Source organism: Symphalangus syndactylus, chromosome 9 (genome assembly GCF_028878055.3).
Source record: "Symphalangus syndactylus isolate Jambi chromosome 9, NHGRI_mSymSyn1-v2.1_pri, whole genome shotgun sequence".
Taxonomy (NCBI): Eukaryota; Metazoa; Chordata; class Mammalia; order Primates; family Hylobatidae; genus Symphalangus; species Symphalangus syndactylus.
The window spans coordinates 11479294-11494508 of NC_072431.2; the positions used below are offsets into that span (position 1 = coordinate 11479294).

General features: G+C 35.5%; 1 pseudogene; it reads left to right on the top strand.

The window, feature by feature from the left end:
- Positions 1-13103, top strand: part of LOC129490612 (keratin, type II cytoskeletal 8-like) — a 29476-nt pseudogene extending 16373 nt beyond the window's left edge.
- The last annotated feature ends 2112 nt before the right edge of the window (positions 13104-15215 follow it).

Here is a 15215-nt window from a genome sequence, read left to right on the forward strand (position 1 = left end):
AAAATGTGTGAGACATTTTCTATTTCTTGTTATATGGATAATTTGATAGCCTAAAAACCATCTTCTGGTACAAAATAACTTTACAATGTTGAATTAAAAATACTCAAATGTATTGCTGAGCTGGTAAGAAAGTCAGAAGAATCCTCAGCATACCAAAACAAACAAACAAAAAAAAGAAAGCATTTTTTTCTCCAAATGGGTAGCCAGCACTGTAGCAAGAGTCTGCCCTGAGGTCATGTGCTAATCCTTCAGATATGAGACTTTTTATTTTAATCAGCCAGAAGCAAGAGTCAAGGAACAATGTCTGTCTCTGCTGTTTTTATTATTATTTTTTTCTGTATTGGTTTTTCCTCTAGCTTTTTTGAGGTATAATTGACAAATACAATTGTACATATTTAAGGTGAATAATAATGACATAATATGCAAATACACTGTGGCATGCTTAGCACAACCAAGTTAATTAATACGTTCATCACCTCACCTAGTTACATTATTTTTTGGGGAGGGGAAAGGACAGTTAATATCCACTATCTTAGTAAAGGCCAAATATACAAAACAGTATTGCTAACTGTAGTCAAAATGCTGTACATCAGATCCTCAGAACTTAGATATCTGATAATTGAAAGTTTGTAAACTTTGAACAATATCTCCCCATATTCCCCCTCCCTACTCCTTGGCAGCCATCATTCCGCTCTCTGAGTTTGACTTTTTTAGATTCCACATACAAGCGAGATGCACATGTTTCACAAATACGTGCAGCAGTATTTGTCTTTCTCTGTCTTATTTCACTTAGCATAATGCCCTCGAGGTTCATCAATGTTGTCACAAATGTCAGGATTTCCTATATACATATATATATGAAATGTTTTATATATACATATACACACACATTCCTTATATATAAAAATATTTTAAAAAATCAATTCATTCATCCACAGGACATTTTGATTGTTTCCATGTCTTGCCTGTCGTGAATAATGCTGAAATGAATATGAGAGGACTGATACCTCTTTTGGGATATTGATTTGCTTATATAACTAGAAGTGGAATTGCTAGGTTATATGGTGTGGCTACATTTTAAAATACTTATATTCAGGCTGGTCGTGGTGGCTCATGCCTTTAATCCCAGCACTTTGGGAGGTCAAGGCTGGTGGATTGCTTGAGTTCAGGAGTTCGAGACCAGCCTGGATAGCATGGCAAAACCCTGACTCTAGAAATCATATACAAAAAAATTAGCCAGGTATGGTGATATGCACCTGTGGTCCCAGGTACTTAGGAGGCTGAGAAAGGAGGATTGCTTGAGCCCAGAAGGTAGAGGTTGCAGTGAGCTGAGACTGTGCCACTGCACTCCAGCCTGGGTAATAGAGTGACACTCTGTCTCGAAAAATAATAAAAGTAAAAATAAAATACTTATAGTCATATTCAAGCTTCCAAGTTTTAGTTAATTATGGTATTTTATACTTTTCTAGGAATATGTTCATTTTTATAGGCTTTGTATTTATTATATTATTAGTAGCATTTAAATATTTATATCTTAATTCTGTATCTGTCAGTTCTCAGTTTGTGAGGCAGTAGTATGAAAGATATCAAGCCATTTTTTGTCTTTTTTATAGTTTTATCAATTATTATACAACATAATGCAAGATTTTAGTGTTATGTGGACATATTTTGTTGATGGTTTTATCTTCTTCCCTATTATTACTTTTTACAATATATATTTCCCTATTTGTGTCTTAATTTTGTCAGATATGAAATTGCCTCTGTAGCTTTATTTTGCTTTTTAAAATTCATATAACTTTGCCTATTCTTTTATTTGTGCATTTATATGTATTTTGGTATCGACTGGGTATTATTATATTTGGTTGTTCTATGCATTTGGAAGTATAGTATAGTTTTTACAGTGGTAGATTTAACTCACGTAATGCGATACTGTTTAAGTCAGATTTACTGATGATATTATTCTTCACTTTTCTCATTTACTATATATAACCTGTAGTTTTCAAAATTATCCATTTTTTTTTCTGCTTTCCATTGGATAGCGCAGTTTTATTTGATCCCAGTTTAAAATCAATTTCCGTTTTTATTACAGTTGCCTCTTTATTTAAAATTCATACTTATATTAGCCTTTACTGATTTCTTGAAAATTATATACTTACACACATATATATTAAAAGGTAGTATGCATGTATATGTGTTTGTGTCTGTTTATCTATCGATCAGTCTCTATATATTTCTGTCTAGAAATAAATATATCTTAAAATGCAATTGCTAACAGAGAAAAACATCACAAGAAAAGAAAACTACAGATCAATTTATTTTATAAATAGAGACACATATATTCTCAACAAAATTTTAGCCACCTTAATCTGGCAATATGTAAAAAAAAAAAAAAAAAGAAAAGTTTGTAAGCCGCGACCTAGTGAGATTTATCACAGAAATGCAGTTTATTGATTATGTGAAGATCAATAAATTTAATATACCAGACCATATCACAAAGAACAAAAAACAGAGTCATCTCCACACATGCAATTTTTTATAAAATTTAACACCACTCTATAATAAACATTTAAAAACTAGTAATAGAAGGGAACTTTTTCAGTATGGTAAAGTACAGGTACATGTATGAAAACCCACAGCCAACATTACACTTGGTGGTGAAGAACTGACTACTTTCCCCCTAAGATCAAGAACAAGAAGAAAATTCTACTCTTACAAGTTCTATTAACATCATATTGGTGGTTCCAGCCAGAGAAATTCAGGGATAAAATACAATATATCAATACTTTAGTCTCTTTATTGCTGAATGACATTCTATTATATAGATATGCCACATTCTATTTGGTCCTTTATCAGTTGGCAGAAACTTGAGTTGTTTACACTTTTTGGCTATTATAAATAATGCTGCTAACATTTATTAACAAGTTTTTTTGTTGCAAATGTTTCCATTTCATATACACTTGCATATATACCTAGGAGTGGAATTGCTAGGTTATTTGGTAAATCTGTGTTTAACTTTCTGAGGATCACTCTAGACTTTTTTCCATGGCAGATGCACCATTTTACATTCAACATAGTACAAGGGTCCCAGTTCCTCCATATCTTCACCAAAGTTTTTATTACTATTAGAATTTTTTATTATAGCCATGGTAGTGGTATGAAGTAGTATTTTATTATGGTTTTGATTTGGAATTTTCTAATAGGTAAGGATTTTGAGCATCTTTTCATGTGCTTATTGGCCATTTTCATATCTTCTTTGGAGACAGGTCTATTCAACTCTAATGTCCATTATTAAAATTGTGCTATTTGTCTCTATATTATACAGTGGTAACAATTCCTTGTATCCTAGATACAAGTCCCTTATCAGATATATGATTTACAAAAATGTTTTCCGATATTTTGGGTTGTCTTTTCACTCTTTAATAATGTCTTTTCTAGAACAAAAGTTTTGGGTTTCATGGATTATGTCAATTTATCTATTTTTATTTTTGTTTTTGTTGCTTGAGCTTTGGGTGTCATAGCTAAGAAATCATATTTTCTAAGAAATCAATGTCATGAAGGCTTATGCCTATATTTTCTTCACAGAGTTTTATACTTTCAACTTATACATTTAGATATTTAATCAATTTTTAGTTAATATTTGTATAACATACAATACAGGAGTTAATTTTTTTACATGTGGGTATTCAGTTTTCCCAGCAACATTTATTGGAAGACTATTAACTTCCCATTGGATGGTTTTGATTCTCTTGTAAATTAGTTGATCATAAACACATGGTTTTATTTCTGGAATCCCAATTCTATACCATTGATCTATATTGTCCATACTTGTGGCAGTACTACACTGTCTTGGTTCCCATCATTTTGTAGTCAGTTTTCAAGTCAAGAAGTGTGAGTCCTTCAACTTTGTTTTCAAGATTATTTTGACAATTCTTGATGCCTTGCTATTCCATAGAAATTTTATATTCTACTAGTCAAATTTTACAACTAAGTCAGCTGCTGTTCTCATTGGTATTGCATTAAAACTGGAGATAAATTTGGAGAGTGTTAACACTTGAACAATATTGAATCTTCTGACCTATGATAATGGGGTGTTTTTCCTTTACTTAGGCTTTCTTTCATTTTCTTCAACAATCTCTTCTAATTCTCATAGTAAAGTTTTGCATTTCTTTTTTAAAAATGTATTCCCCAGTATTTTATTATTTTTGATGTTACTATAAAAGGAATACATTTTTTTCCAGATCCTTCAAGTGTATACAAACTTGATTTGTATATATTGATTTTGTTTCCTGATTTTTCTTTCTGAATTCATTTATTAGTCCTAATTATTTATTAATAAAATTTCTTGAAATTTTCTATTTATATAAGATCATGTCATCTGTGGATAGAATTAGTTTTACACCTTTCCTTCATATGAATGAACCTTGCAAATATCATGATACATGAAGGATGCCAGTCATCAGAACACAAATTGTATGATTTTATTTTTTAAAAATTTCAGAGTAGCCAAGTCCATAGAGAAATAAAAAAGATTTGTGGTTACCTATAGTTGAGGATGTTAAAGAAAGCATATTAACAGTTAAATTTAATGAACTGTACTTGAGCAATAAACAGATTGAGAACTGGGCAGCATTCTGAACCATCTTTTTTCAAGATTATTTTGGCAATTATGGATCTCTTGCTACTCCCTATGAATTTTGGAATCTGATATGGTTTGGGTGTCCCACCTAAATCTCATGTTGAATTGTAATCCCCAGTGTTTGAGATGGGGCCTGGTGGGAGGTGTTTGGATCATGGGGGCGGACTTCTTGTGAATGACTTGGACCATTCCCTTAGTGGTAAGTCTTGCTCTGAGTTCACACAAGATCTGGTCATTTAAAAGCGTGTAGCAACTCTCCCCTAACTTTTGCATTCTCTTTCTTTGTCTCTCTCTCTGTCTCTCTCTCTCTCTCTCTCCTCCTCTCTCTCTCTCTCTCTTCCTTTCTCTCTCTCTCTCTCGCTTGCTCATGATTTTACCATGTGATGTGCCTGCTCCTTCTTTGCCTTCAGCCGTGATCGCTTTGCCTCCTGTACAGCTTGCAAAACTGTGAGCCAATTAATCTTTTTCTTTTAAGTGACCCAGTCTCAAATATTTCTTTAGAGCAATGTAAAAACAGCATAAGACAGAATCTACTAATCAAATTCTACAAAAAAGTATTGTGAGCTGTATTATAAATTAAAAACAAGCAAAAAAATGCCCTGCAGAGATTAATGATTGTAACCAGAGAGTTTCATATTTGCCTTATATGGGCATAATTTGGCAGCCTTCAGCCTGGGATTGGCTGAGGGTTTAGCTATTAAGACTGGCTGAGACTCAGTTGCCTGTGTATGAGGGTATATTCTTGGATGGATTACAAGTTGCTTGCACATTAAGCTAGGAGGCAGTTCACTATATGCACCTGCTTTGGGCCAAATTGTTCACCCAAGTATAGAGGCTTGTTTGGGCCAAATTAAATTAATTTAACAGATGTTTGGAGGAAAATACAGAATTACTGCTAATTGGTACAAGTGTCCTTTTGGGAATGATTAAAATGTAAAAGTGATTGTGGTGATGAATATGCAACTTTGTGAATATAGTAAAAATAATTAACTGTGTCTTCTTAAAAGGTGAATTCTCTGATTTATCAATTATATCTTAATAAAACTGTTATTTTTAAAAGCAATTAATTAGCAGTCTTTCATATACTTTCTCACATATTCCCATGTTGATATTGTCTAGAAATTTTGTTTTTATGCCTCTAATTTTGATTTGGCAATTCGTGATTAAGTTACTAAATTATTTGATTATCATTTCTTCCATATTTTTTAACATTATTTTGAATTTATTTCTCAAGTACTTTCTGAAAGAATGTTTCAAAAATTTGCCTTCATTTGACAAGTGTGATGGTTAATATTGAGTGCCAACTTGATTGGATTGAAGGAAACAAAGCATTGTTTCTGTGTGTGTCTGTGAGGGTGTTGCCAAAGGAGATTAACGTTTGAGTCAGTGGACTGGGAGAGGCAGATCCACCCTCAATCTGGGTGGGCACCATCTAATCAGATGCCAGCACAGCTAGAAAAAAGCAGGCACAAGAAGTTGTAAAGAGCAGACTTGTGTCTTCCAGCCTTCACGTTTCTCCTGTGCTGGATGCTTCCTGCCCTTGAACATCAGACTCCAAGTTCTTCAGCTTTTGGACTATGGACTTATGCCAGTGATTTGTCAGGAACTCTGGGGCCTTTGGCCACAGACCGAAGGCTGCACTTTGAGCTTCCCTACTTTTGAGGGTTTGGGTCTCAGACTGGCTCCTCAGCTTGCAGATGGCGTATTGTGGGACTTCACTTTGTGATCATGTGAGTCAATGCTCCTTAATAAACTCCCCTTCATATATACATCTGTCCTATTAGTTCTGTCCCTCTAGAGAAGCCTAGCTAACATAACATGCTTTTGAGTTCTTGTGTGCCTCAGAACATTTTTATTGCCCTGAAAATTAAATAGAGTTTTGAATAAAGGTATAATTCTAGGTTCAAATTTCTTTTATCACATTTCTATAAAAATATAACTACAATATATTACTAAATCTCATGCTGCTATTGAAAAAGCTAACATCAATTTTATTTTTATTTGTAGGGTTTTTTTTCGTTGAAGTTTTCAGGTGTCTTTCTTTTTTATCTTATTAAATTTAACCTAGGTGTATAATTTGGATTATATAACCCAGGTGGCGTCCTTTGAGAGCCTTGAATTTGAATGGTATTAGTTTTGATTTACAGGTTTATGTTCATTATTTATTAACTGTTTATTTATGTGCATGTTTTCTCTTTACAAAGATACTTAATTCATTCTCTGTCATTTTTAACTTTATATTTTCTATTTCTTAGTGTTTATTTTATAATTACTATTTGCCCTATGGCATTTCAGAAAAATTGTATCCATTTCTGAAGCTCTGCTTCATGAGGTGAATGGTGTTTATTATTCTTGCTTTCTATAATAGTGGTTCATTTTCTCAGATGTGTAATTATTTTGGTTATGTGTGTACCTTCACCTTGGAATATGAGCATTCCTGTCTAGTTATGTGTACAGAAGTAAGGCAAAAGTGCAGGCCTCAAGTTGAGTTTGTCAATCTGAGCTTAAAAAGAGGATAAGAGTAGACTTCAAATAGAGTGTCAGGGAACACAAAGGCACTGCCAACTAACCCAATTTGATGCTACTTCACTCAGAGACTCTCTAGAGAGGGAGGAGACATTTTATTTAATTTTTATTCTATGAACACTCGACATTTAGAGAAAGCGGGGTTAAAGAAGTAAATGTCTAAAATAGCTGGTTATCCATAACGTTCTTTTATCAATATTTCACCCAGCAAGGATGTGACATAGTCATATACCTGCAAACACTGCACATTCTGAACCACATTCTGAACCGATAATGCCTGGTGTGTGTGTGTGTGTGTGTGTGTGTGTGTGTGTGTGTGTGTGTATGATGACAGCATAGAGAATGATGTTTCTCACTTTAAATACAGTTCCAATTCTCCATTTTAATTCTGCAGGTTTTCCTGGATTTATTTGTTTGTTTGTTTGTTTTTGTAGAGACAGAGTCTTGTTCTGTAGACCAGGCTGGAGTGCAGTGGTATGATCTTGCCTCACTGCAAGTTCCACCTCCCAGGTTCAAGCAATTCTCCTGCCTCAGCCTCCCAAATAGCTGGAACAACAGGTGTATGCTGCCACACCCATCTTTTGTATTTTAGTAGAGACAGGGTTTCACTATGTTGCCCAGGCTGGTCTCGACTCCTGAGCTCAGGTAATCTGCCCACCTTGGCCTCTCAAAGTGCTAGGATTACAAGCGTGAGGCACCATGCCTGGCCCCTGGATTTATTTTTTTGGAAGAAAAGCTGAAGTCTATGCTGGTCTACCTTATTGTCAGGAACCAGAACCCTATGCTGTCTTACTCAAACTTATCACTTCTCTCTGTCACATTATAGCACCTTCATACCTATTAATATATTATTCCATCAACTTCGAGTAATTTGAGATGGGATTGGGATCTTAAATCATTTGGCAAGTATACCAGGTTTATCCAGTCTCTCCAGATTTCCCTCCAGAAGAATTATCAATTTTACCCACACAAAGAAAGCATAAGAATTTGTTTTCAGTCAACTATAGCAAATGATAACGTTTGGGAGACTATGTGAAACTGACATTTGCAGAACATAATTTGTTGAAAATAAGTGGATAACTTGGAAGTTAAGAAATAAGTTTAAAGATGATTTCATTCATCGAGGATGAAAAGTACAGGACTTGCTTTAAGGCAATGTCAGTGAGAATAGAAAAGTAAGAAACTGTATGTATGTCATAGCTTAAATTTAAAAATTATAGGTCTTAAAAACTGATTTTGACATATGAAGTAGAATAATTCAAATAAAATTAGGCAGGATGAATGCAATTCCCATTTACTGAATGACATACAGGATGGGAAACAAAGTTTCAGGAACTACATTGAGCATAATTTCATTTGCTGTCCATTACAGATTCAAATTAGATGGCATTCACAAAATTATGGAGATAATTGCTCTTTGCTTTTATTGTTGATAATTCCCTTTTGTATTGAGTTGAAGCTCATCATGAAGGGCTGTTTTGTGAATATTTTAGGATCACAGGATCTTCTCTGTATTTTTACATTTTGGCAAATAAGGAAAACAACCACATTTTCTGGAACACTCCTCAGTGAGTTACTTACTCCAAGAGTAAGTATTTACAGATAAAGATTGCTATTTATTAACTATTTCTATTAACAATTCAATAACAATAATAACTATTCAATAACAGTCTGTAAATTGTTATTTACAGATAAGAATTTCTCACTGACTGCTGACCCAAATATCAGTCTTGGAGTATTGGGAGAAAAAAAATCAAGATTTGGAAATATATTAAGATTCAAGTCTCTGATTCTCTGTTTATTTGCCTATTTTCTCAGAAAATCTGGTCTCAATCTCTTAACCTCAAGAGATGTAAATACATGTGAAAATAATTCTATCTTTATACTGCTAGTTGATACCTTTATTATTTAAACTAATATATATTGATTATACAAGATTTTGAGAACAAGTTTCTTTTTCCTCCAAAGTTGATGTGGATGGTCTGCCTCTGTGGGCTTCATCTTCAATGGGGTTTTGTCCCTTCCTGAAACAGGTTATCCATTTTTAAAGTACTGATTTCTTTAGGGAATTATCCCCATAAACTTTTCTGTAAAGCATCAATGATTTCACCATTCTTTCACCCAAGCTTCACCATAAATTTCATGTTTGTTCTTGTTTCAATTTTAGCAGAATTCATGTTGCTTTGATAGGGGCTCTTTTCAAACTGTTGATTTATACTTTTTAGTGCCTCAAACCAGATCTTGTTCAGACTTGTTTTTAAAAGCTAGTATGAATTTATTTTGGTGCAAATTGTTTTTGAAAACCATGCATAGTTTTTCATCATAAACATTTTCATGAATTTTTTGAAGTCCCTCATATATGTTGTGCTAATCACAACAAGAATTAGTTATATGCAAACAGGAAAGATCTTGCTCTGAAGGGACTTAAAAGGAGAATATAGATAATTGAAATTTATAAACTAGTATAATGTATTCTAAAATAGAGGTCAGTATAATAATACAGGAAAGACCACAGATCAGATTGGAAGACATGATGCCTCACTTGGTGTATCAATTATGAGTAGTATTAGATATCAAGCATACAACTAGCCTCTAAGCAAAACATCCAGTTCATTCTAGAGCAGAGTCATGAGAGAACACGAGCAATGTATCAGTGCACCAAATTGGGTTGTTATGCTGAATAATGATCTTCTCATTATAGTAAGTTACAACAAAAATTTATTTCTTAGTAATATTTATTATCGTTGTGGCTCAGCTACAGCTCAGGGACCAAGATAGATGGAACAACTTTGTGGTAGAGGAAAAAGACATATGGCAGACTCAAGAATTAACTTCTATATAGCTTTGCCGAAAAGTGACGTGTATTACATCTATGTATTTTTCAGTGTTCAAAGGAAATCACAGGCTAAATCTGATTTCGTTGAAACAGGGCAGTATAATTCAGCAGAAGTGTTCCTGTTAGACAGGGGAAACAAATAGTTTGAATAATAAGAGAGACCCCAGATTGTTTGATAGTTGAATATAAAATTTAGTAGGCTTCAAACACTATCCATTTGGTAAGTTGTAGATGTATTTGGAAAAGTTGGCATGTGCCAGACTATGAATGGCTTTGCATGACACACAAAAAGTCAATTAAAGGATTGTGCATATGATCCGATTTTATTAAAAAACTTCAATCTGGCAAAGAGAGAAGTACTCTTCTCTGGGAAGTAAAACTAAAGCCAAGGAGCTGTGTTAGGAAATACTGCAGTAATTAATGCAATTTTTGAAGGATGAATTTTGGAATAAAACATATAAGACACATTAGAGGAGGAATAAAAAAATGATCGTTTGGAAAAATAATTAGGAGGTTGAATTAATAAAAATTGTGCTCAATTTGAGAGCAGTTACCAAGAAGACACTCTTTCCTTTTGTATATTTGATTTGGGCAATTCTGGTGAGTGGTCGTTATCCACTATCAAGATAGAGAAACCGGGACAGGTGAAATATTTAAACAGAAGTAGGGTAAGATAAGCACTTCCATTAATAACAGATTAAGTGTAATCTAATAAAGGCTGTTCAGAGACTGTTAGACATGTGTGTCAAATCATACTTCTAATGTAGAGAAAGGGCTGTACTGGAACAATACAGTAAGGGCTGCCAATGTGTATGTTTAATTTATGCTGCAAATCTGATGAGCTCATTTATGAAGAAGGGGATTATTTTAAAAAATAAGTAACACTGCTAGGGACAAAATCCTTGAGATTATAGATGTGGGAGATCTGAATGGACATAATAAACATAATAAAAGGGCAGAAGATTAGAGAAATGAAAGCTACTGGAAGGCAGAAGAAAGCAAAAGAAATAGCCTTATAAACTAGGAGTGGTCAGAAATTATATATATACATACATATATATGTGTATATATATACACATATATATATATATATACATATGTATGTGTATATATATATGTATTTTTTTTTTTTTTTTTTTGAGACAGAGTCTCACTCTGTCACCTGGTCTGGAGTGCAGTCGTGCTATCTCAACTCACTGCAACCTTCGCTTCCCAAGTTCAAGAGATTCTCCTGCCTCAGCCTCCTGAGCAGCTGGGATTACAGGCGTGTGCCACCACACCCAATTCATTTTTGTATTTTTAGTAGAGAAGGGGTTTCACCATGTTGATTAGGGTGGTCTCAAACTCCTGATCTCCAGTGACTCACCTGCCTTGCCCTCCCAAAGTGCTGGGATTACAGACATGAGCCACTGCGCCCGGCCAGAAATGTCAAATACTTCCTAAAGAATAGGAAAATAAGGAGTCAAATTGTTACTAGATTGGGCAATTAGTTATTCATGAGTGAATTTTGATTAATACATTTGGATGAATTCATTTTATGCAGCCCCTTTGCTTCAAACACATGGCAATTATAGACAAAATATACTTATCGTTAAAAAAGAAGAAAAAATTGAATTTGGTAAAAGGCAAGATCAAAGGTTTGCAGAACAGAAATGAAATACAAATTCAGAGAACTGAACATATATAGGATGTCTCAAAAGATCAATGAAAATTAAGCAGTAAATGCTGCAAATTCACAATAAAATAGTATTGAGGTTTGACCATTCAAATTTATTCTAAATTTTTAGCTTTGTGAACTTTCTATAATTAACATCTAATTTTATTTTTTATCAATAGGAAGTACTAAAATAAATTTTAGTTCTCTACTTTTGTTTTAATCATCATAGAGTTGCTAGATAAAGTACAGGGATTCCAGACAAATTTGAATTTCATATAAATAATTACTTTTTTATTAGAATCATGCCCCATGCAATATTTAGGACATGCTTACAGGGGAAAAGTATTGTTATGTGAAATTTAAATTTATCTGAACATCTTATATTGTTACTTGCTGAATCTATCAACCGTTAAGGAGGGGTCTTAAAGAACATTTTTTTAAATTCAAAATTCACAAAACTAAATGATTGGAAAATAAATTTCAAATGATTATATATATATTTTTAAAAACTATAGCATCTATGCCGTTGAAGTGCATAAACTACTTAAAACTGCTGAAAGACATATGGGACATTTTATAGACTCTTTAGCAAATAGTGCTGTGGCAATTAACCGTATCCCAGATCTGGGACACGCCTGTGGTGCTGTCCATGGACAACAGCCGCACCTCAGCCCTGCTGCTCTTGGCAATCTTGTCGGACTGCTGCTTGACCTCTGCAATGACGCTGTCCAAGCGCAGCAGGGCTGAGGCTGAGAGCGTGTACCTGATCAAGTATGAGGAGTTGCAGACGCTGGCTGGGAAGCACGGGGATGACCTGCAGCTCTCAAAGACTGAGAACTGCAAGATGAATCGGAACATCAGCCAGCTCCAGGCTGAGACTGAGGGCCTCAAATGCCGGAGGTCTTCCCTGGAGGCCGCCATCACAGTTGCCGAGCAGCGCAGGGAGCTGGCTGTTAAAGATGCCAAGGCCAAGCTGTCCGAGCTAGTGGCTGCCCTACAGCGGGCCAAGCAGGACTTGGAGCAGCAGCTGCGGGCGAGTACCAGGAGCTGATGAACATCAAGCTGGCCCTGGACATGGAGATCGCCACCTACAGGAAGCTGCTGGAGGACGAGGAGAGCCTGCTGGAGTCTGGATTGCAGAACATGAGTATCCATAGGAAGACCGCTAGCGGTTATGCAGATGCCCTGAGCTCAGCCTATGGGGACCTCAAAACTCCCGGCCTCAGCTACGCCTGGGCTCCAGCTCCTTCAACTGCACGAGCTCCACCAGGGCCGTGGTTGTGAAGATGGAGACCCGCGGTGGGAAGCGAGTGTCCGAGGCCTCTGACGTCCTGCCCCAAGTGAACAACCATAGCAGACCCTCTCAGTATACCCCTCCTGCAGCTGCCCCAGAGCCCCTGAGAGAGGCCACTGTGCAGGGGAGCACAGGGAACAGGAGACCCACCTGAGGCTCAGCTCTAGCCCTCAGCCCACTGGCTGGGGAGTTTACTGCCTGGGGTAGCCCCCCTGCCTATGCCTCCAGCTACAAAACAATTCAATTTTTTTTTTCCCCAACAAAAACCTCAGCTACGTGTGCCAAAAAAAAAAAAAAAAAAAAAAAGGGAATGACACAAACAGTAAAACAGAAAAATATGTTCTAGTACTACAGAAACAATATAGTATTGAAAATGAATGTATGAGAAAGATGAGTCATAATGTGCATTAGAGTTTATCTTTGGATAATGAGCAAGGAAAAATACATTGCAAACTATTTTAGAAAATATAATAGTATTTATATAAAGTATATTTTATGGACACTTACATGATTAGTAATAATATAAAACATTCATAGAATGGAAGGTGGCATATTTGAGAGAATGTTTATTATTTTGGGGAGATAAAGGGCGAATAAAGAAGATATTTACATTTATCTATTGATTGCATTTAAAATATTATTAAACATTATAAAATGCTAATATTTAAAAGGTAGCTAAAAGTAGATGCTAACGCTGTAGAAGTAGATGATAATGTTCAAATTCTAGTTCTGCCACTTGCTAGCTGTGTGGCCTTAGAAAAGTTATGGATCTTCTCAGTGACTATTTTATCATTTGTAAAGGGGAACAGAAATAGTACATACCTCATAGGGTTGATTACACTCTTTATCAAAAGATTACATGAGTTAAAACTTTTAAAGTGCTTGGAATATAGCAAGACTATGTTGGTATTTGAGAAAGAAGGTAAAATCAATAAACAGTAGTATGTATTCATGTTGTTAATTAAATAATTCTTTACAGAAATATTTTAGGTGATTAACATAATGGCATTGGTAAAGCAGTGTTGTGGCCAAGAACAATCTAATAAACAAAAGAAAAGCAAGTGTACTTTTCAGGAATCTTGGCTATATAAAGAAGAGATGGGTGGTAAACTAGGATCTTGTGGCCATGGGAGGACTCTTGCTTCAATGCAGAGACAGAAGACCTAGGAGAGGGGCAGAGTGAATAATTCTAGAGGTAAGGATTCAGAGACTAAGGCTTTTCCCTAAAATTTAGGAGTTGTTTTAATCCTGGGCAACATGAAAACCTCATTTTCGGCAAAAACTAGTAGCACTTCTCCGGCGAGAACCAAAAGAAAATTTTAAAAGTTACTAATTCTGGAATATGAAGTTGACAGAATTTATATCTGAGGGCCTCTGTTTCTCTGGTAAGTATGATGTGTGATTAAATTCTGAAGTTCTTGAGGACAGTCGTCAAAATGTGGTTTAAACATTGAAGTTGTAATAAATTATGGTCAACTTGACAGTAATACTGTAATGCCTAAGGTTCTTGCCTAGCCACGCCAAAGAATTGGTGTGGCGGCCGCCCGCAGTGGAGTGATAGAGACACAGACTGAGAGAGAGAAGAAGCTGTAGGCTTTATTGAGCAGAGTGAAAGTACAAAGCTTCCACAGCGTGGAAGGGGTCCCGAACGGGTAGCCAGAGTTAGATTATACCATTGTCTTTTAAACTCTTTAAGTCAGGAAATACCTGTGGCAGGAAGAGGTTACCAGAGCAAGAAACAAAGGCAGCAGATTATTTTGTGACATGTCTTAGATTTTGAGGAAAACCGGAATTGCAACTTAGGTTTTATCTACTTTATGAGCTTGCAGTGGCATGGCAAAGGAGACAGGATCTCACAGGACTTTACAAAGTAGGTTTACAAGGAATTGGAACTGGGAGTATAGATAAGGTCTACTGGTCCCAGAAAAATGGGCAGTTAACATACCTTTTAGTTTTGGGGGAGGGGGAAGGGAGAGAGGACACAGGGAAACTTACAGCAAAATTTTCACTGTTTATAGCTTTCTTGGGGAAGAAATCACATGCACAAATCCTGGTGTTAGGAATATTTTAAGCATATGTCTTCAATATTATTCATCCAGGACTGAAGTAAGTCCTGATGCAGGAAATGCGTGAGTTTCACAGCTTTCTGAGCCCCTACTTGACCGGGGAAGCCCAGCTGGCACCTCCTGTCAGTCTCCCCTCTAAACAGGACACCCCAACTGCTGTTGGGAACTGGGCGGTGGTTGTTCTGGCTACTTCCTGCTGC